Source organism: Nannospalax galili, unplaced genomic scaffold (genome assembly GCF_000622305.1).
Source record: "Nannospalax galili isolate Female #2095 unplaced genomic scaffold, S.galili_v1.0 scaffold875, whole genome shotgun sequence".
In the NCBI taxonomy this organism is placed as follows: Eukaryota; Metazoa; Chordata; class Mammalia; order Rodentia; family Spalacidae; genus Nannospalax; species Nannospalax galili.
This window is the reverse complement of record NW_008337059.1, coordinates 4,278,131-4,300,974: the sequence shown is the minus strand read 5'-3', so window position 1 is coordinate 4,300,974 and position 22,844 is coordinate 4,278,131. Positions and strand designations below refer to the sequence as shown.

General features: G+C 45.6%; 1 protein-coding gene across 10 annotated transcripts in view; it reads right to left on the bottom strand.

Moving 5' to 3' along the window:
- Positions 1-17,122, bottom strand: part of Sorbs1 (sorbin and SH3 domain containing 1) — a 240,625-nt gene extending 223,503 nt beyond the window's left edge. For all 10 annotated transcript variants that reach the window (XM_029563061.1, XM_029563062.1, XM_029563064.1 and 7 more), the window contains exon 1: positions 16,994-17,122. The gene's annotated coding sequence lies outside the window, so the exon portion shown is untranslated. The remainder of the gene's footprint in view (positions 1-16,993) is intronic.
- Between the last annotated feature and the right edge of the window lie 5,722 nt (positions 17,123-22,844).

The window sequence follows — 22,844 nt, the reverse complement described above, 5'->3', positions numbered from 1 at the left end:
AGTCTGCATGGGTCTTGTACATGCTGACACCATTGCTGTAAGTTCATATGAGAGGAGTCCCAGGAGCCTGTAGGACTAATTCTGTATGTTGATGCACCTCCTCCCTGACTCTTACAATCTTTCCGCCCCCTCTTCCACAATGGTCCCTGAGCCCTGGGTGAGTGGATTTTGATATAGGAGTCCTGCCCAAGGACCCACACACTGCAGACTCTTATTCTCTGCATTTTGGCTATTTCTAACATTTTGCTTTTCTGACCCTCTGTTGCATGAGGGAGCTTCACTGATGAGAATTGAAAGATGCATTAGTGTCTTCTTCATCCCTTGTTCGATGTTCCATGAGCCTTAGGTGAAGAGGTAGCACTTAGTTTTCAATACTGGCACACAATAAGGCTTTATGTACCTATTACATAAAAGAGTCTCAAAAGCACCCTGAAATAGGTAAGATGACTCAAACCTGGTCACCAGAGTGCCTCCCCCGGGCTCCTGCCCACTCTGTGAAGACAAGGAAAAGGACTATGTGGTTTCTTCTCTTACCTCCTTCAGGTACCTCCACAAGTCTCCAGCCCAAACCCTCCCCCTTGTCTGAGCCCAGGACTATGATGACTCCAGAGTCTGAAAGAAACCCAAACTATAAACAGACTTCCCTTGGCAAGGAAAGGGGGCTCAGGAGAGAAAGCAACTGACCTAAGGTCTCTCCACTAGTTCAGAGGCAGGGCTGGAGTAATAGCAGAGCATTCTGGGCTCCTGACACAGCAGGCTTCACCATCACCTACCCCAGTTGGTCCTCCTCCTATCTCAGGTATCTCCACCCTCCTAGGCTCAGACCATGACATCATCTCTACCTCTTTCCTTAACTAATTTCTCTCACCCTTCTGTTAGCCAGACCAGCAAACCTTCCTGATAAAAGACTCCAGATGGTCATATCTTCCCAAGCCTCGACCCCATCACCTCATGCCCAAAAGCTGTGGCTACACTACCCAGAAGGCCATCCTACCCACCAAGGCCCACACCCTCTTCCTTCAATGGGCCTTTCTCATGCAGTTCTCCAATCTAAAAGCTTGCCATGGCTCCCTTGTATCCCTGGATTAAACCCTTCTACCCAATATGCCTGACCCTCAGGAATCAGCTTTACCCACTGCACCCAAGTTGAGTTCATCCAGCATCCCTATGCCTCATGACCTCCTCTCTGCTCCATCTCCAGGTCTTTGTCTACATCATTCTTCTTTGGAACCCATCTGCCCATCACTTTGCCTATTGGTCTTTCAAGACTCTAAGATCCCTTCACAAGGAAACCCACCCTGACCTCCAAAGCCTGTAACCACTCTGACTCTGCACAAGCATCACTGCACAATCAATGTCAACTTCCCAGCCTCCTGCTGTCACTCTACTGCCAAGCTATATTAGCATTACATAGCCACATCACAAAATAACCACTACCAACATGGCCATGTCCTTCCATCTCCTACCCTGGCCTTCACCTCCATCTCATAAATGGTCCACAAGTGCTTCTTGTCCTTGCATTTGAAACTCTCCTTACCTTTCAAAGCACAACAACATGGCACCTGTCTTGTAAACCATACTCATCTCCCCCCGAGACTGTTTTCCTCTCTTTGCCTAGGACCTCCTAATTGTCCTCAAGCCCATGTCACCTCATGTCCTCCCTGAGATCCAGAACTTCCGTTACTGACTCAGCTGAGCCTCCCATAATGCCTAGTACCAAGAGGATGCCCAGTGAATGGTTTCCACAGTGAACTGAAACAGAATCTGTCCAGCCCTCAGGCCTGTCTGGGCTCCTTACATCCAAATGACCTTACTGTTCTTCCAAGATTGGATTTGGGCCCAGGCTGAGTCAAATGACCTCTTATCATTCTTCCAAAATTAGGCTTTCTTCTTTAATTACACCTTATCTGACGACACTCAATGTGGATTCTAATTACATAATTACTTCAAGTCCTGGACTTAAAAACAAAAAAAAAGAAAAGAAAGAAGTGTGTGTGATTACCCAGGTTAAGTTTTTAAGATTACCCACATTGAATATACATATTTACATAGACCATATGCCATTTTCTTGTTCATATGCAATGCTGTAACCCAGAGGAGGGATCTAAGTCACATTAAGATAAAAATCCCACTAGGTAAAAGCAGACCAAGGACTTCATGGAGGTGCCAGGCATGGCAGCATGTGCCTTTAATCCCAGTACTCAGTAGGCAGAGGCAGATGGATCTCTGTGAGTCCAAGGCCAGCCTGGTCTACACAGTGAGTTTCAAGCCAGCTAGGGCTATGAGGAGACCCTGTCCAAGAAGACCAAAAAGAAAAAAAAAGAAAAGAAAAAAGGCAATGAGGTTTCCTGCCCACTGTGCAACAAGGAAAGGGTCTGTGCAACGTTGGGTGTGTTCAATTTTTAAAACATGATCCCTCCTAATCATGGACACCTTCTTGTGAATCCCAGGTATTCCCTGTGCTGCCTCTCCTGAGGCATACTTGCATAATTCTCTTCTCTGCTAGCCAGATCTGTCTTGTCCAGGCTCACCCATCTAGTATTCTTAATTCTCAAATGCTCTCAGTCACAGAAGAGGATGCCTCACAGGCCTTCCTTCTGCCTCACACTTGAGTCTTGTTCCAATATTTATCCTTGCACAAAGCCTTCCCTGTCATCTTGCCTTCACTATGCCAGTTCCTTGTTTTCTACTGGGAATGCCCTCCTCAGGGCCACAGTTCTAGCCCCTTCCTGTGCTGCCACCCTTGCCAAATGCAGTGCCCATCATATCTTCGTACAAAAATCTTTTTATTTGCCTACCTGTTCCTCAGAGCAAGTCATCAGAGTTTTCCATCATACCTTCTTATTAGTTTAATAGCTTTAAGTATATTTACTCATGAGCTAATTATAAACTCTGTACTTCTATAAATAGGAAATTCATGTCTTTCTTTTTAAGAATAGAACTTCAGCTGATAATGTTTTCTTCCTGTACTTCAAAGGATAACTTGAGAGATTGTGAGGAAAGCAGGATTTTTCTGTTTCCTTTATTCCTTTGTATTCCTAGAATCTTATACAGAACGCAAAACTTAGCAAATGATCCAACAAATTAATTTACACTACAGATAGTAGAGCACCTGCTATGAGCCAGACACATGCTAGGTATGTGGTGGTGACAGAGAACAGCCATGGCCACTCTTTCCTTGGAGCTGACAGACTGGTGGGATGGGCAGGCTGACAAGCCTCACACAGCAGCTGAGACAAACACTGCGAGGAATGTTCTGTCCAGAACCACCCAACCATAAGAGCACACTCACCGGAGGCATAAGTTCATCTGCAGGGTCAAAGGAGGTTTCCCCAAGCACATGATGCTCAAGGTGAGATCTGAGGATGAGCAGGGCCAAAATGAAAGGAGAAAGAGCATTCCAGGCTAAGGAACCCACACAGGCTAAAGTCCTGAGGAGGGATAGAGACTGGAAGGGACAGGGACTCACAGAAGTCAACAAAACAAAGTGAATGAACAATCATCAAAGGAATGGTGGGTCTCCTTCTCTCCCATACTTGTCTCCCCACTGGCCCAAAAGCCCATTCCTGACTTCAACCTCTAAAGAACTGGCTCAGCCCTACTACCACCCAGCTTCTACATCAAACAGAGCAGGTGATGTCTCAAGCTTCCTACCCCCAAACTTCCTACCCCACCCTTTTGGAGGAGCCACAGAGCCCCACAAAGGCTCCTGAAAACCATGCAGGTTTCCATAGGTACCACCAATAAAAAGCTCCTTGGCAGTTCAATTTTTTAAACAGTGTTAAATATTTTACACGTTCCAACAGCATTCTCTCTTCCTGGCCTATGGTAAAAAGGCACATCCTATACACCTGAAATTAAGGATTCACTCAAAATGAATGCCAAGGCAGCCACAGTCCGTGAGGTCTGCACACGCACTGCCATCAAGGGCATCTTCCCTAAAGCTTCCCTGAAGGAGCCACGTGGGGAATCCACAACCACAGGACACAAAACCCCAGCACTGCTGGAGGTGAAGAAGGGAAAATGATTCACAGTGATGCTTCAGGTGAAAATGTAAATAGCCGAGGACTTTAATAATTAAAGATAAAACCAAGAATGTGAACTGTAAGGCAGGAGGCTGGCAGCCATGGTGCCTCCTGCAGCAGCTGTCTTGATGAGGCGCATATCTCCTATCAGTACACAGGGATGACTAATATTTCCCAGTTCCCAGAGGGCCTCGCCCCCTCACACCTGCCAGTGCTGGCTCACTCATACACCAATGTCCCATGAAGCAAACACAAAATAGTCTTAAAAGGTCTCCCACTGCCTTGGCCAGGGTTTCTGAACCTGGCAACCTGATTTCAACAGTCACCACCAAACCCTGCAGAAGCCTTCCTCTGGCTACTCTAATTTCAGTCCCTGTTGGGATGTTGCTTTCTCCAGGGCCTCTATTCACTCTGTTCTGCTTAAAAACAGTTCCTACTGTGTCAGTGGCCTCTCCACTCAGATCTCTGCTGACCAGGCCACTGGGGCAGCAACTCAGATCTCCCAGCTCCAGTTTTAGCCCTTCTTACCTCATCCCCAACTTCAAGATCCTGCCAGTCCCCTGTCACAGTCTGCTGTGCTTACTGTCTAGAAAGCAAGGCCAAGCACAGGAGTTCTCAGTGCCTATATTGCAGCAGCCTTGGAAAGATTCCCTATACTAACACATTGGGGAAAATGTACCTGTTCCCGACTCCACTCACTAGAAGCAACTATGACCCTTGACGGATATCCTGTAATTACAGGAGACAGTCACTCCACACTGGTATTGCCCCCACTAAAGACAAACTATAAGTAGAGAAGAGCAACCTGCAAATGAATCACCTATTTGCACAACAGAAAAGAAAACTGTTCATATATACAGACACCAGGTCCCACACACACTCTAGGCAATGAGAGAAACTGTTTGGATTCTGCACTGTATGACCTTTCATGCTGGGAAAGCAAGCTCAAAGGTCGGCCTACAGGCTGCTGTCAATAATCGATGCACATGGCATTATATAAATGAGTAATGAGAGTTCATGTTGACCTGCAGGCAGAAGGACAATTCCTGGATCCACTAAGAATCCATTCCTGTTACAGCTGCCAGAACACCCACCCCTAGCCCCCACCCCGCTCATGATGGACCATCAAGGCCCAAACAGGAATGGGTTGGCAAAGCTGGTTACAGGTTAAGCTTTAAGAACTTAATACTCCTGAGCATCAGCTTTCAGGCAGAGCCTGTATCCCTACCCCACACTGAGAATTCAGGCTGTTGTGAACAGTCTCCTCACAGGTCAGTCTTGAGTCAGCCATTTCTAGACATTTTCCTTCCCTGGATGCTACTTGAGTGAAGCAGGATGCCACATCATTTATATACATCTAAAGTGCCCTTACTGCCTGTGTCTCCCCACTCACACCTTGACACACAAAATAAAGCCTTCCTATTTCATCACCTGAAATGCACTGTAGGCTGCATGTCAGGGAAGATGAGAACCCTACTTTCTTGATGTTAATGAAGAAATAAACTTAGGAGGGTGGAGCCCTGCCTAACTCCTTTACCAACATTTGTTTAACAATTGAAAGGAAACTTTGATAATGTTGGAGCACAAACCCAAGGTCTTGTACATGCTAAGCAAGTGCTCTACATCCTTAACCCTATCAGAGATGTGTGTGTGTGTGTGTGTGTGTGTGTGTGTGTGTGTGTGTATGATGGGTGTCCCTATGTAGCCCAAGCTGCCTCAAACTGCAATACTTGTGTCTCCGCCTCCCAAGTTCTGGGGTTACAGCTGTATACACCACACCAGCTTGCTAATGTTCCATGTGCAAGCAGGGCTCAGTACCATCCCTGAGACCAACATCACAACTTTCTCCTCATCCAACAAAATGAGGTGTCTCTAGAGCATGGTGCTGGCAAGATGGAGCAACGGTGGGGATGACATCACAAGGACTGAAACCTGAAGAGCAGATCAGGCCCCAACTGCTAAACGCCACAGCTCCAGTTCCTTCTCTCTTCTGAACTCTCCGGGTGCATACTTCTGTTGTTCTAGGGTGTGCAATGACCCCACCCTTCCCAGAGGAGAAAAACAGACAGGAGGTAGAAGCAAACCAGGAAAAATAAGACAGAAAAAGATCCTTGTTCAGAGTGTGAGTGACCAGTTTGGAAACTCAGAAGACTGTGAACATGACACTTTTACATGACCAAAGCAGCTACTGGCTTTGAAATATTCCATTTCCATCCTGCTCTAGGTGACCAGCCAGCTCTACAAATACAGCCTCACCTGCCAATATTCTTTTTCTACTCTTCAGTCCCCTATTTGAAAATGCCTCATAGGCTCTACAACAACTTCTGTTCTCATTTCATTCTCAATAATAGTGACTAATTAAAAAAAAAATGAGGACACAAAGTTGGGTGGGTAGAGAAGGGGGTAGACCTGGGAGGAGTTGAGGAAGGGGGATAATACGATCAAAATATATTTCATGAAATTCTCAAAGAAGTAATCTTATAGCAGATCTAAATTCAGTTCCCAGCACCCAGGCTCACAACCGTAACTCCAGCTCCAGGGGATCTGACACCCTCTTCTGGCTTCTGTGTGCAGTGCATACATGTAGCAAACACACACATTAAAAAATGAACATGGAAGCACAAGCCTGCAATCCTAATACCTGGTATCCTAGTTTGTTCTTCATTGCTTTCTAATGCAACACAGGTCCACCTGCTCAGGGTGCCCTCCCACATCACACAACAATCAAGAAGATGCCTCACAGACATGGTTACAGGCCAGTTCAATGGAGACAATTCCCCAATTGAGGTTCCCTCAACCCAGGTGTGTCAAGTTGACACTAAAGCTATCCAGCACACTTGGGAAATAGAGACAGGGGATCAGGAAATTCAAGGACATCTTCAGCTACATAGCAAATTCAAGGTCAGCCTGGGCTACAAGAGACCCTGTCTTAAAAATAATGATGATGATGATGGTATCCAGTACTTACTGTGCCAACTATGTATAGGTTCTAAGACCTACATTACTGGATCATCTAATCCTAGCCTCGGTCTTCTTATTTTTTTTCCCACAGTTCAGGCACAGAAGTGACCTACTCTAGGGCTCAGACAGGACCAAGGAAATACCAGAGCTAAGTTCTGAACCAGGCTCTGAGAACAGAGTCCACACTCTTAGTCACTCTAAACCCCTGCTTCGCTCCAGGAAGAAAAGAGCCATACTCAGCAAGAAAAGACCTATTCCCAGCTCAGTTCGTCCAACCTCATAACCTTAAGCAAATGGCTCTACTGTGCCTCCATTGTCTCCACTATGAAGCAAAGCTAGGCACAGATGAGTGGTACAGAAACCAGAGTCCTAACTTCCAGAAACAAAGGAAGCAGTCACCAGGTACAGGGAGCCACCAAGTATTTCAATGTGGCACATGTGGCTGAGAAACTGAATTGCTAATGGTAGCCCATTTAAATGCATTTCCATAGTCACAGGTTACTAGTAACTACCATGCTGGACAGCTTAGATCTAACATATACATGTCAGAGGGCAGGTACTATTTCTCTGTTCACTCCTATATTCCCAAAACCCACTACATACCCTGGTCTACAGCTGATGCTCAAAGGCTATTCATTGAGTAAATCAAAAGCAAAGCTCTTCAGATATTTCAACAGTACTTCATCTCCCTTACAGGTATTGATTCTCCAGCATCTCCAGCCAATGGGTGGAAAGCCTTTCTGAAAAGGAGCCTCCCCCATGTAGCCTGCTGGGGAACCACTCATATCATGGAAAGGTCCTCTATAAAGCTAAATCTATCCCTAAAACTTCTACTTAACTAGTCCTGACACATAGCTCATAGGTTTGGGAAAACCGAAAGGCCCTTATGTGTTTTAAAACACTTTAAAGGTAAGATCTAGCTGTAGTTCATTGTCACAGTTAAGACAAATTCCATCTTAACTTATAAGAATGTGAGGCCTATTGAACAAGTATATGACTACAATCCAGTTGGAGGAAATTCCAATCTTCTAAGGCTAAGGCTGCCATCCTGAACCATTATCTTCACTAACCTTAGTATCAACACAACTGAACTCCATCAGCGGGCCAAGAAAAGTACAGCAGGACTCCAATATGTATGCCTTGTTCTCAGAGCAAGCTCTGCAGACTCTGGAACACTGACTTATATTCCACATTCCTTCAAGTATGCCTTATCCAACATTGACTCTCTACTTCCTATGTGCCAAGGACTGTGGTAGACCCTGGAGATACAAAGATGACTATGATATATTCTTCATAAAGAGTCTGCTGTCTGGAAAGAGTAAGATACAAAATGAATAAGACTCTTATTCTATGTAAGACACTAAGCAAAGCTCAGGAGAAAGACAGAGCCAGTGTTACATGTGCCATCACAGAAGACATGTACAATACGCTATACTAGTGCATGAGCAGTAATCACTGGAAGGAACTGAACCTGTGCTTTGCATACAACAGGCCCTCGGTACAGAGAACCAAGAACTAACCAACTGGTGGGCTGAGTAAACTGAGGCTAATGGACTTCACAAAATAACCCATGTGGTTAGTGACAGAAATGGATATTGCTCCTGGGCCTTACCACTCATGAACCCAATAATCCAAGATGATGTTTCATGGTACCTCTCCTCCAACATGATGTGAGAGTAGGCAGGATCTGCTGCCTATGATTATAACCCCTTCAAAATAGACAATGATTTATTTTTGTAAAATTCCATCTTTGGGACTGTCTGGAAGTCTAATGACTAACTGTATACATACTGTCTTAGAAGCATGCATTTAGTCATTTAGCAAACATCTCAGGGCTGGGGTTATACCAGAGCGGCAGAGCACTTGCTAACATGCCCAGGGCCCAGAGTTCAAACCACAGCACCTCAAAGGCAGGGGGGATGGGGGGGTAGCAGTATCTCTTGGGAAGGTATTCAATATCAGAAGGTACAAATTTAACAGCTTGGCAAAAAAAGGTGAGATAAAGTTGTGATCGAATCGGAAAGCTAAACATGTTTATCTCTGTTCTCTCCTGGAATCTGACTAAAAGAAAAAAAGAAGAACTGTGTTTCCTAATGCAAAGGAAATAACAGCACCCAAGAGTCAACAGAACTCAGGGAGACAGAGCTGATCACCATGGAGGAGCTGACTTGGATTCCTGCTTTGTCTGTTCTGCTAAGTGCAAGCTGGGAAAGGAACCACTGAACAAGTGGTCAACTGCTCAGGAACTGGAGTCATTGGTGACTCTAAGAGGAGAAGCAGGATAGGACTAAGAGGAGCAGAGTATGCTTTCTGAAGGTTAATACAAGGAGTAATCAGACCCAAGTCCCTTCCTGCCAGCTGCTCAACCTGGTCCCGTCATTCCCTTAGGGAAACTGGGACTGCAGGATCAGATTCAGGAATCCAAGACCATCTTAGGCTACATACTGAGTCAGAGGGAGGGAAGGAAGAGAGGAAGAAAGGAGGGAGGGAGGGAGGGAGAAGGAAATTATTCAGGAAATTAAGAAGCTCTTTGATGTATGTGAAAATAAGAAAGTAAACATTTAAAAACTGAAAAGGTTGAAGATAAAGCTAAAGATACTTCTCAATAAAGAAAAAACAAAAACGTAATCGAAGGGAAAATATAAAATTAAAACTTTTAAAATTATAAGCTCAATCCAGGAAGTCTAATACACAACTAATAGGACTGCCAAAGACAAAATACAGAAAAATGGGAAAAAATGAAACTATTAATATCCACATGTAAGAAAATTCCCCAAACTTGAATAATGTAAGCCTTCAGATCAAAAGGGCATACTAAAGACCAGTCCAATAGCTTCTTTGGTTTGGGGCGGAGGGTGTTGGGATTTTGGGGGTTTTTTGTTGTTGTTTTCTGTGTGTGTGTGTGTGTGTGTGTGTGTGTGTGTGTGTGTGTGTGTTTTTGAGTCAGGGTCTCAAATAGTCCAGGCTGGCCAGGCACTTGTGTTTCTGAAGAGGACCTTGAAGTCCTGACCCCCTAACCTCCACCTTTCAAGCGTTGAGATTATAGGCATGAAGTATCATATCTGGTCCAGACCAATAATTTTTTGGTCTTTTTATTTTCTGGTCTTTTTGAGGCAGTTTCTCCCTGTAGCCCCAGCTGGCCTGCCACTCACTGTGTAGACCAGGCTGGCCTCAATCTCACAGAAAGCTACTTGCCTCTGCCTTTAGTTCCAGTGCTGGGACTAAAGGTGTGCACCCACACCTGGCAGACCAATAATTTTTTATTAATATTTTATTTATTATTTTTATTTTATGTGTGTGAGTGTATTGCCTGCATGTATGTGAGTGCACCCGTGTCGTGCAATGCCACGGAAGTCAGAAGAGAGTTTCAGATTCCTCTAGAACTGGAGTTAAGGATGGTTCATAGCTGCCGTGTAGATGCTGGGAATTGAACCCGAGTCCTCTGCAAAGAGCAGACGGTGCTCTTAGCCACTAAGCTATAGCTCTAGCCCCCAATAATTTTTAAAACAAGGAAATTCCAAATATAGAAAATGGGAGACAATCCTAAAAATTACCAGGTTACCCATAAATGATTAAAAATAAGGCTGGTGCCCTAACTTTTGGCATCATAACTGGAACCTAGAGGACAGTGGAGCAATGCCTTAAAACTATCATGGAAAATGCCTTCCAACCAAAAAAATCTACATGAGCCATATCACTAATCAAGTATGAGCACAGTACAAAACCATTTGATATATACCAGTTTGAAGTGATCAACTTCTACAGTCCATCTCTCAGAAACCTCTGGAGGAATAAGCCAAAAAGAGGAAACAGAGGAGGTAAGCCAGATAAGGTGGGGAATTCTCAGAAAAGTCATCCACAGGTCTAGAGGGGTCAACACTGAAGAAGAGGGGTCGGGGGAGGTTCCTAGAAGGGAAGGCTGGGGCAGGGGACATGTGATAAAATAAAAACAAAGGCATGTTATAACACAGAGATGTTTTAAAATGCTGTGTGAGACTTTGGGGATCAGTAACACACATAGGAAAAAAACCTAAGAAATAAGGTCATGAATCCAGACAATTATATAAGAATTATATAAGAAAGGAAGTATCACTGTAGTATCCTAGATAGATCAGCCATAAACACTATTTGCTCAGTTAAAGCAGTGTATCAAATATTAATGTAACCAAAAACTGTGATGTTACCACACTGAAAGGAGGGAGAAGAAAGGCAAGGGGGCTGGTGGGGGGAGATAAACTTGTACATATGACAGTGATATCAGGAGAAATAATTAAAAGGGTATAAAGTGACTATAGTAGACATAATAACAGCCCCCAACAATGCCCATGTCCTAAGGTCTAAAACTAGGAATATGTTTAGTTATACAGCAAAAGGGAAATTGAAGTTACAAATGAAATTAAGATTGTGAATCAACTGATTTTGAAATGAGAGACTGGCCTAGATTATCCAGGCGGTCCACTATAATCACCAGGGCTCTTAAAAGTGGAAGAGGGAAGAAGAAAGGAATCAGATACAGACGAGATTGGAAAATCTGGGCATTGAAGAAAGAGAATGCCTCCGTAAGCTATCAATGACTCTGAAGATGAAGGAAGAGGGCCCTGAGTGAAGATCGCAGGCAGGCACTGAAAGATGGCTTTCATACTTGAGGAAACTGGCTCTTCTGAGAAGCAAGGACAGCCCTGCTAACACCATGATTTTAGCCTCCTCTGGCTCCTAAAAGCATAACAACATAAGTCTGAGTTGTTATAAATCACTGTTTGTGGTACTTTGTTCCTGCGGCAGTAGAGAATTATATTCAGTGACTAACTCTAGGGAATGGGTTACCAGGATGGAGAGGCAAGTGATAGTGTCTTCTTTATAAGCCTTCATTTTCTTGTAGTACTATTTTACTTTAAGTGTCTCTCTGTGTGTATGTGTATGTGACACTTAGATACAGACTCTTCTGTCTTCCCGGAGCTCTTAATGTGAGGAAAGAAATAGACAAGGAAACCAGCAAGAGCAACAGAAACAAGGTGAACAGAGGAAGAAATGCATCTTTGAGACGTGAGGGAACCTGAAAGAAGCAGGAGGCAGTGACAAAAGGGATAAAGGCCTCTGGTGAGGGAGCAAATTTTAGTGTGAGAAAAGCCTGGCCTCTGAGGACACGAAGAGCCAGCAAGGAAGACTAGAGGGTAGTTCTCAACACAGCAGGTCTGAGGCCTGCCCTATCCTGGCTTCTCCAGCTGGGGTACGGACTGCTGCGTGTACTTGGAGAGAGCCCAAGATAAACATTACATTTTCCTGGACCATCAATTGTATCCAAAAGTAAAGCAATTTAAATATGTTTACACTAAAATGAGCACAGATATTATACAGTTGAATACAAAACTCATGTAGATTTTGTTTTTTGTGGGTTTTTTTTTTAGTATTAAAAACTGGAGACTTCAAGCTGGGGGTTGTGGCGCACGCCTTTAATCCCAGCACTCAGGAGGCAGAGGCAGGTGGATCTTTGTGAGTTGCAGGCCAGCCTGGTCTACATAGTGAGTTCCAGGCCAGCTGGGGCTATAGGGAAACCCTGTCTCAAAACAACTGAAAAAAAAAAAAAGAAAGCAATCAATCAACTGGACACTTCAGGGTACCCTCTTGCTTTTGAGGATCCTTTTAGATACTGAACTACCTGATGACCAATGAGTAGCAAGGCTCGATCTTGGGGCTGGAGATGGTTATGAGCACTTGCTGCTCTTACAGGGGACCAGAGTTCAATTCCCAGCACCCATGCCCCACCGCTCACAACTGCCTGTAACTCCAGCTCCAGGGGATTCAATTCCCTCTTCTGACCTCCATGGGCACCTTCATGCATGGGTACATACATGCACACAGACATATAAATAAATAATAAAATAAATGTTTTTAAAGACTCACTCTCGTCTGTAATGAATCAAAGACCGAAGGACATCATGAAGCCCTCCCATGTGCTTCCATCACAGGATTTCATACCAGCAACCTGTTGATGGCTGTGGGTACAATATACTACTCGAGTTCTACCCAACACTAATGGGAAAGATGACAAGTATCTGATTCTTTTCTAAAGGAGCCCGAGTCTCACTACAGCCAGTTGAGTTAGTATAGCCCAGGAAAACAGAAAAACCATCATGCTGAATTCTTCCTGGATGTACTCTCTCTGTAGTAGCCTGCTAGTGTCCCACCTCTCAGCATTACCAGAATCACTGAGAAGAGTCACCCATCCACCATCCACTCTACAGGACAAGCTTCTCACTGAACAGATTAAAGATACTCATTCCATGGAAGGAAGCTGAGAAACAAGACACATCTCTTGGGACAGGTTGTCCCTGATGGTTCACAATATAAGGGTGGAAACTTTTTCTATTGTTATAGCTGTTTTTGTTTTTAAAACAGTAACCACATGACAGAGACCAGGGAATTTTTTTTCCCTAGGACGAGTCACTCCTGACCACAGACAGGGGCAAATCAATAGAAGGCCACACAGAAGTAAAAAGCAATTTAATTGGGTTTGGTTTTTGTTTTGTGTTTAAAACATACACATTCAAAAATACTAAACTCAACCGGTTTTAAATTAAGAACAGAGAACATGGAAATTTCATGAGACAATAAATATATTAAAACACACTACAAAGCTATATTCCTAACAGTCAAGGAAGGGTAAGGGAGGAGGGCAGGGAGAAAGATACAACAGGAGATGAGAAAAAGAAAAAAAAAGAAGTGGATAGAGAAAAAGAATGAAGAAAAGAAGTGGGGAGGCAGCAAGGTACACGGCCTCACAACACGCCTGAAGCAGAAGCAACTAAAGGGGGCACAGACATACTTCTGAGCATCCAAAGAGCTGGCCGAGGAAGGCGGACTACTCATGCCCAGCTGGTGGCTTGGGCCATAGACTTCAAAGTATTATCACCTTTTATCCTTGCCTTTGAATGGTAATGCTCTGGTCAGCCAGTGCTCACAGCCCTTTAATTGCACACTGAAACATTCTGACATTCTACTCAGGTCACAGGCCAGAGCCCCCAACACTCACCATGCCCAAGATGAGCTGTAGTCATCTCCAAGTCTCCCCTCTGAAAAGGGAGTCCGTAGGAGAGGGCTTAACAAATACATCGAGAACACAGGACCCAGATTCTATCCCCCTCTGCATCTTGCTAGCTGTGTGACCTCAGATAAATAGCCAAACCTCCCAACCATTAAAATTCTTCAGTGAAGATTGCTGAATGGGTCAGTCACAGAGGTTCCCTTCCCCCATGTTCCAATATCTGTATGTTCACCTGCAGGATCATAAACAAAAGAGTGAGCTACATGCATACAGGGCGAGAATGAATTATAGAAATGCCCTTTCCTCAGCAATCTGTCATCCCTCCCTCACCTCCCCCACACACCAACCCACTCTGAGGTCGGTGCTTCTCATTCTGGACCATTCTAGCTCTGAATTATTTACATACGGTAAAACCACATGAATTGCACCAATCAAAGAAAAGGTAGTATGAATCCGGCAGCAGCCTGAGTTCTAGGATGCTTCTGTTGTATCATTGCTCAATATTACGAATCTCTCATCAGATTAGCAAACGGAAGAATCTAAAAACACCATCATAGACTGTACTTGTGAATTTAAGAAGAGAGATGCTATTAGGAACCCTAGAAAGTCACCTGCTCCAAAGCCTTCCACTATACCAACAAGAGCAGAGGCCCAGAGACAGTAAGCCACTAGCCAAAGGCCCAAAGATTGGTTCCAGGACCAGAGCCAGCTGTTTTATATCCGGTCTAAGCTTCTCTACCAGAGCATTTGAAAGCATCCACTAAATCATCCTAAATTATCAGTGGGTATCCTCTACAGCACCTCAGCTTCTATGTCCAGAGACAGGTCTAGAGTGGCACTGGGGTGACCAGGATTTCACTAGTGCTGCAAAGATAAAGCTTTCTTTCCCCAGACCCCACCTTCCATTCTCTGCAAAGAAAAGCCACACTCTGGGGGAGAGGAAAAAGAGAGCTGCAGGAATCTTTGTTCTGCCAGTAAGAAGCTTTTATTTGTCTCCTTTCCCATCATTTCAGCCCTATCCCAATATTCCTAATCTTTTCAAAAAGTTTACAGAAACTGTGCACTACAGCAAGTGAAAGCAGGTAAGAAGACTGGGCCAACGAAGAGTGGTGTCTACAGATGATGACAGTGCCCACTGGTCCTTCACCCCCACAGCATAGAACATACTTCATTTCAGTTGCCAATTCTCTACCAGGGAAATCACAGTCAGTCGTCACAGGTCCTTCGACTGGGAAATGTGCACTCTGCAATTGCTGGAGAAATAAGCCTTCCCTAACCTTTTCCCAAAGTTGGCCTGGGCAGGGGTACCAACACACCAGTCCTTCCCTTCTTTCCCCTCAGGCTAAAGAGGGAGACCTCAGGGCCGCGCTGGCAAAGAGTTATTTAAGGCAGCATCAAGGGTGGGGCAGAAAATTGTTGGCAGCATCTTCCTCCTCCACGCCTCCCCTTCACAGCCAACACACACACACACACACCACACACACACACACACACACACATACACACACCTCACTTGGTAGACAACTACTCTCATCTTGGTCTCTACAGGCTGAAGCCTCAGAATCTCCAAATGTCTACCATGTGTTTTTGTCATTGCCACCGCTGTCAGCTCTCCCACCCTCAATCACCAACAAGCTATGTTTCCAACCCAAAAGTACACGCTCAAATTTAAATAGAGGTGCTCAAAAATCAAAGGAGTATGTGGTCAGACAAGCCATCCTGTGACCTTCACCTAAGAAGAAAAAAAAAAAAAAAAAAAAAAAACGGGGGGAAGGGTGGCTGGGAGATGGAGTCAGAGGCCTGACATACCAGACAGGTTCTATGATGTCGCTGAATGAACCTCTCTCCTACTGACAGTGAAATCAATTTGAGCAATTTCAGTAGGTAGGTCCTGTGACAACAGGGGCATCCTAGCGCTCAGTGTTTCAAACAAAAATCCAGAGGCTCATCTAGAACATGCTGGGAAAACCCTGGGACTGGATGAAATGAGCCCGCTCAGTGGGATCCCTTCTGCCTTTATGTAGCAATGTAATAGCGTAATAAATTCTGTCTGCCCCAAAAAGCATGCACTGATGAATTTCAAAGGCAGAGGCATGGGGATGCAGAATTCGATAGCACATCCCCCCGCCCCGAAAGGCACATAATGACTTTAAGCCTCTTTTCCCTTCTATCTTCAATGTCACTACCATCAAGGAAGCCACGTTTGAGGGCAGCGAGATAGAAGCCAGGGATTAACCGAGAAATAGGAGAAAGGAGTTGCTTTTCCGTCCCTCTTGGTGATGGGCTGCCTAGCGAGACGCTGTGAGTCACTGGTGGGGATGAAGAGGCCAGGGCGGCGCGCGCAGGCACTGTATCCCCGGACACACACCCACCACCGGGGCAGGCGGGTCCTGGCCAGCCGCGTTGTACTGGCGCCCCTCCCGCCGCCCTCGGCTTGGGGGATGCTGATGAATGAACACACCTGAGATGCCTCCATCCCGCCGCTCGCTCCCTCCTTCTGCCTCAGACTGCTGCAGAGAAGCCCCTCGGCAGTTTCACTTTGCAGCACGAACCCACCCGGGCTCTCCCGGCTCTTCCATCCACCCACACTATAGCCAGCCTGAGGCGGGCGGACATTCCCTCCTGCCAGAGGCCATGATCGCACTTACCCCCACCCACCCAAAAAAGGGGAGGGGGCTAAAGAAATCTGGGATCCCCCGGATCCCCGCATCCTAGGAACTTTCCTTGAAGGGCTTGGGACCCACCAAGCAGGCTGGAGGCTCGGCTGGGCTGTGGTCCCCCGCGGCGGTCCCGGTGACCGCGGGGGGCATGCTCTGGGGGAGGGGGGTCCCCAGGTCCCTCCAACAGCTGGCCCTTTAAAAGCACCTCCTCCGAGCGCGGAACAAAGGCGCCGCCCGCCGGCCGGCTGCCCGGCTCCCGGCACGGCGGGCGAGAGCCGAGCGCACGGCGCCGAGCGCGGGCTTACCTTGCGGGTCGCTAGGCTGCGCGCCCGCCCGCTCCGCTCCACGCTGCAGTTGCCCCGCTCTGTTTTTCTGGGATTCGGAGCTGACTTCACCGACACTCCTCGGCCGCCCAATGGGCTGCGCCGACCAGCCCCTCATTAGCATGCCTCTGGAAGCGTCCACTCCGGCGGCGCCCAGGGGGCGGGGCCCAGCCGGCCGTGACAGGAAGGGGCGTGTGCGCCAATGGGAGCCCAGGAGCCGGGCGCGGGCCCGCGGTCTCCACGGAGAGGACGCGCGCGCTCGCGCCCCTTAACCCTTCCCATCCCCGGCCCGCCGCGGCTGCTGTGAGCTTGGAAGAAACCCGAGGAATAAAGCAATAGCCTGGGGGCCTGGATGTATATAAAGTTAATCTTATGCCCTTTCTCATCTGCAAAATGGTATAATACTTACTCTTTTGCAGAATGTAGTGAAGATTAGCTTGATTAACGCATGTAAGACGTTTGGATCAGAGCCTGGTCATCGCACAACACAAATGTGCTAATGATAGTAGCTATATCATCATAGTCTGTACCAGACAGGTGCCTAATGCATCTTATTTTCTCATTTGACCTTCACATATGAGAGGCCCTATTATCAATCCTTTCTTTCTTTTTAATTTTTCTTTGTTTTTGTTTTTGTGAGAAAAGGTCTCTCTCTAGTCCCAGCTGGCCCGGAGCTCGCTGCATAAATCAAGTTGGCCTCCATCTCAGGCAGATCCTTTGCCTCCTCTCCCTCTGCCTCTGCCTCTGCCTCCGAGTGATGGGACTAAAAGCACCAGGGCCTACCCACTTTTTTTTCCTTCTTTTAATTACTCTCATGTATCCCAGGATAGCCTCAATCACTACATAGCCAAGGATGACCCTGAATTTCTGATCTTCCTACCTCCACCTCCCAAGTGCAGGGATTACAGGCATGTACCACCATATGATCCTCCTGCCTCAGTCTCTACCATGCTGAGATTATAGACTCCCACCACCATCTCTGGCTGGCTCTGAGATTTTAAAATTCATGGAACCACTTATATTCAAGGTTCAACAGGCTTCAATGTATTGAGTTCTGAGGTTAGTAGAAAGGGCCCTTCCCTTCAGAAGCATCCATTTAAGCTAGGGAGTGGGAGAAAAGAAATAAGACTGTCTGCAATGGGAAAACTGAATGAAATAGACTAAAACACAGGTGGAGGGTAGGGCACGGTATATCATTCTGCTCCTTAGTCTTACCATCCTGACCTTCTTCAATTCCCTACAGAGTCGCAGAGAAGGAGACAGGGAGGAGAGATTGTTTACCCAAGGTCAATGAGCCAGCAAGTAACTAGCCAGGAACTTTCTTTTTCTATGACCAGCTTCCCACATCCCTAGGACATCCCCCAAGGTAGGATGGTCACCCCTGAGGCTGAGCACAACTAATTCTTTTCAGTCCAAGCACGGTCCCTGTTAACAGGCTGTGTAACAGGGTAAAGACAGGCCTCATGACCGCACAAGCAATGAGAAACCCATCTGTAAAGGTTCTTAGATGTCAAGGCACAGTGACAAGTCCTTGCTGAGCACCTGCTGCCCTCCACTGTGTTTTTTTAAAAAAATTGAAGACTCTCCTAGCTCTCTGGGAGCTCAATCTCTAAACAAGGAAACAAGAAGCTGCCAGAGAACCCAGGGATCACGAAGTACGTCATCCACCCCTCACCCAGACCTCATCCTACTGCTTTGCAAAGCACAGGTCCCAGACTCTACTGTTAACTTATACCACAGTCTTGTCAAACAGCTCTCTGGCCTGTAAAGTAATAAAACAGTAAATATTTATTACATGTCTAGTCTGCCTTGCACTGTGTTGTGCTTGTGCTAGGAGCTTATGTGCAGTAATACACGCCAAACAACAAATGCAGGCAAAGGCACTCGTTCTACCATGAAGTTACCAAAAGAATAGACAATAAAGGGCAGAGAAACTGAATCTGTTGTCTACTTTCCAAACTCAGGAAACAAGATTTATGATAGGAAAAAATCAAAGTAATTCAAATGTTCAATTTTAATGGATTACTTAAGAAAACAACAGTGTAACTATTTGACAGAATGAGATACAACCATGAAAAACGTAGACATGTACTTGATAATTTTTAAAAAATTGAGAACAGCTGCCAGGTGTGGTGGCACATAATCCCAGCACTCAGGAGGCAGAGACAGGAGGATCTCTATGCATTCAAGCCCAGCCTGGTTTACATAGCAAGTTCCAGGCCAGCTGGAGCTACAGGGAGACCCTGTCTCAAAAGACCAAAAATAAACAAATAAAAATTAAAAATTGAGAGCAGCTCTCCCTCTTGCCCTGCTTAGCTTTGAAATCCTGGGCTAACATGCTCCTCCTGCCTCAGCTTTCTGAGTAGTGGCAGCTACAGACATGTACCTAGCTGTTAGCATATCAATGTACAAAGACGTTTATAATATGTTATTAAATGGAAAAGCAGATTGAAAACTTGTTTGTAAACATTCCATACGAATTTTCACTCTGGAGTTATGTATTTTTTATTTTTATTTTTTTAATGTATATGAGTGTACTGTTTGCATGTAGGTAGATGCATCTGTGTCTTGCAATGCCCGAGGAAGTCAGAAGAGGACATTGGATCCCCTGGAACTGGAGTTAGGAACAGTTGTTAGCTGCCCTGTGGGTGCTAGGAATTGAATCCGGGTCCTCTGCAAGTGCAGCCGATGCTCTTAACCAATGAGCCATCTCTCTAGCCCCCTCACTCTGGAATTAAGTGGATTTAAAAAAATATATTTTATTATTTTTATTTTACGTGTTGGAGTGTTATGCCTGCTTGTAGGTAAGTGCACGCTTGTCATGCAACGCCCACAGAGGACAGAAGAGACTGTCAGATCCCCTGGAACTGGAGTTACGGACAGTCATTAGCTGCCATGTGGGTGCTGGGATTTGAACCCAGGTCTTCCGCAAGAACAGTGTTCTTAGCTGCTGAGCCATCTCTCCAGCCCAACATCTGATTATTTTTATTCATCTTTATGTCTCTGTTTTTTTTTCCTTCATAATTATCCGTTGTCCAGTGAAAATAAAAAACAAAATGATTTTAAAATGAAACACCAGGGGCTGGAAAGACGACTCAACAGTTAAGTGCTCTTGCTGCCTTGCAAAGCAGGGGTTCAATTTCCAGCACCCACATGGTGACACAGCAGTCTTTAACTCCAGTTCCAGGGTTCTGACTCCCACTTCTGGCCTCTGTGGACACCAGGCATGCATGTAGTGCACATATGTACATGCAGGCAAAACAATATAAATCCTTTTTTTCTTTTGGTCTTTTTGAGACAGGGTCTCCCTGTAGCCCAGCTGGCCTGGAACTCACTATGTAGACCAGACCAGCCTTCAACTCGCCGAGATCTGCCTGCCTGTGCCTCTCAAGTGCTTGGATTAAAGGCACGCACACCCAGCAAATCTTTTTGTTTTTGTTTGTTTTTGAATGAAAGAAAGAAAAACAAGATTCTGTTTACAGAAATTTGAACCAACCCTAGAAGTGGGCAATTAGCTCAAGGAACCTTAGATGATGCTGAAGTCTTGACGCCACCCCTTTTTGGCTTCAGTCTGTACAACTGTTGCACACTGTAAAGTGTAACATGACCATTCAAGTGTCTAAGAGAAATGGAAATATCTAGGAAGGACAGGAGGTGGAAAAGAAGAAACAATTTGGGCGTGGTGGTACACACCTTTAATCTTGGCACTCAGGAGGCTGAGGCAGAGGCAGGCAAATCTCTGTGAGATGGATGCCAGCCTCATCTACATAGCGAGTTCCACACCTGCCACATCTGTCTCAAAAAGACCGAAAAAAAAAAGGGAAGTAAAACCCTCCTCTCCTTCAAGACACACCTCAGATGACTCTTCCACAAAGAGCCAAGTGTGGTAGTTCACACCTGTAATACCAGCACTTAGAGGCTGAGGCAGAAGTTCGAAGTCAGTTGGGACTACATAGTGAGATCACGTCTCAACAAACAACCCCCACACTGGGATCCAATAATAATTCAATGATAAAAGCAACCTAAAAGATCATGAGGCTTAATTATGCCAGTCTGTTTCTCTCTCCAGCCATTCACTGATTCATCTGGGCAGCAGGCCTTGTGCAAGGTGCTGGGTCTATGTGGCAAAAGCAAGACCCAGCTCCCTGCTTCCCTGAAGTAGGCCTGAGGAAGCAGAGATCCAGGCAAGTTCACATGGGAGAGGGCCCTCACTGAGGGCAAGCAGCCTGCCCCGCACTTCCCTTAATGCTCTGCTTGCCCCTCTTGGAACTATTTTTGTACAAAGGGCCTAGAATTTTCATTTTGAACTGGGTCCTGAGGCTAAGGATGTAGCTCAATGGTAGAGCATCTGCCTAGCATGGGCAAGCTTCTGTGTTTGAGCAAAGAACTGGGCCCTAAAAGCTATGTAGCTTGTCTTGAGAGGGGAAGACACCAAAGCCTACTGAGTGTATCTGTGACAGAGCCTAGGGTAAGCTAAGGGCTCTCTTCTCTCCATCGCTACTGTTTATAGAGCCCACTCTCATTCCTGCTCTCCCAAGTTTTGGAAAGGCCCCTGCTTTCAAGCCCTACAACACTTCACCCCTTCCTTTCACATGCAATTTGCCATATTTGGCATGAACTCATGATATCTCTCTGTGGTTTTATTCCTCACTCCCTCTCTGCACCAGCTTGTAAATATGATGAGGTCTCAGCTTGTGTCTGCTCATTTCAACGGTGCTTAGTGCTGTTCTTCACACACTGCTAAAAATGTGCTTAAGTTTAATTTAATCTTATTAGTAACTCCACATTTTCTCTTCATGTGCCTCGGATTATTCCCAGAAGTCTTTTACTACTGGAAAGAAATAAAAATATGAAACAGGAGAGTCAAGCACACAAACCAGGATCATAAACAAGCAATAGCATCCCTGAGCAGCTTATACAAAAGAGATTTAGCAGATATGTTTGGTCACCAGTCTTCTTCCATCCCCTGGGTCAACAGGCTTACTGGCAGATCTTCGGATGTCAGTAGGAAGTTACAGAAAGAACAAAATTTCCTTTAAAAGAATTTTCAGCTAGGCATGATGGTACATGCCTGTAATTCTAGCATTCAGCAGACTAAGGCATATGTATAACATGTTTGAGGCCAGCCTGGGTTACATAGCGAGATCCTGTCCCAAAAAACAAGAAGCCAAGCCAGGCGTGGTGGCGCATGCCTTTAATCCCAGCACTTGGGAGGCAGAGGCAGGCAGATCTCTGTGAGTTCAAGCCCAGCCTGGTATATATAGCAAGGTCCAGGCCAGCTGGGGCTACAGGGAGACCCTGTGTCAAAAAGATGAAATCAAAACAAAAAACAAAAAGCCAGGAATGGAGGGGTGGCTTAGCACTTAGGAGTATTTGCTGCTCTTCCAGAGGACTGGAGGTGGATTCCCCACACTTACACAGGGCTGCTCACAACAGCCTGTAACTCCCATCTCCCATTCCAGGGGATCTGACACCCCCCTCTAGCCTCTATGGGCACACACACACACACACACAGAGACAGAAATAAATACTAAAATAAAAATCTCTTTTTAAGCCAAGGATTTATTCTCTTGTTTTTATAGATTATAGAAGGAGAAAAAGGTAAAACCATCAACTTGTGCCTGAAAATACAGAGTTGATACAAAGGACTGGGTGACACAGCTCAGTGCCTTGATGGGCAAAGTCCTGGGTTCTGTCCACAGCACCACAGAAAGATGAAAAACAACTGATCTAAGGATCATGGAATACCAGATCCAAGAATTCCATATTCTTTGAAAGTTGGTGAAAGTCACTGCCTGGGGGAAGCTTAGTGAAATGAGTAGAGATTGGTCAG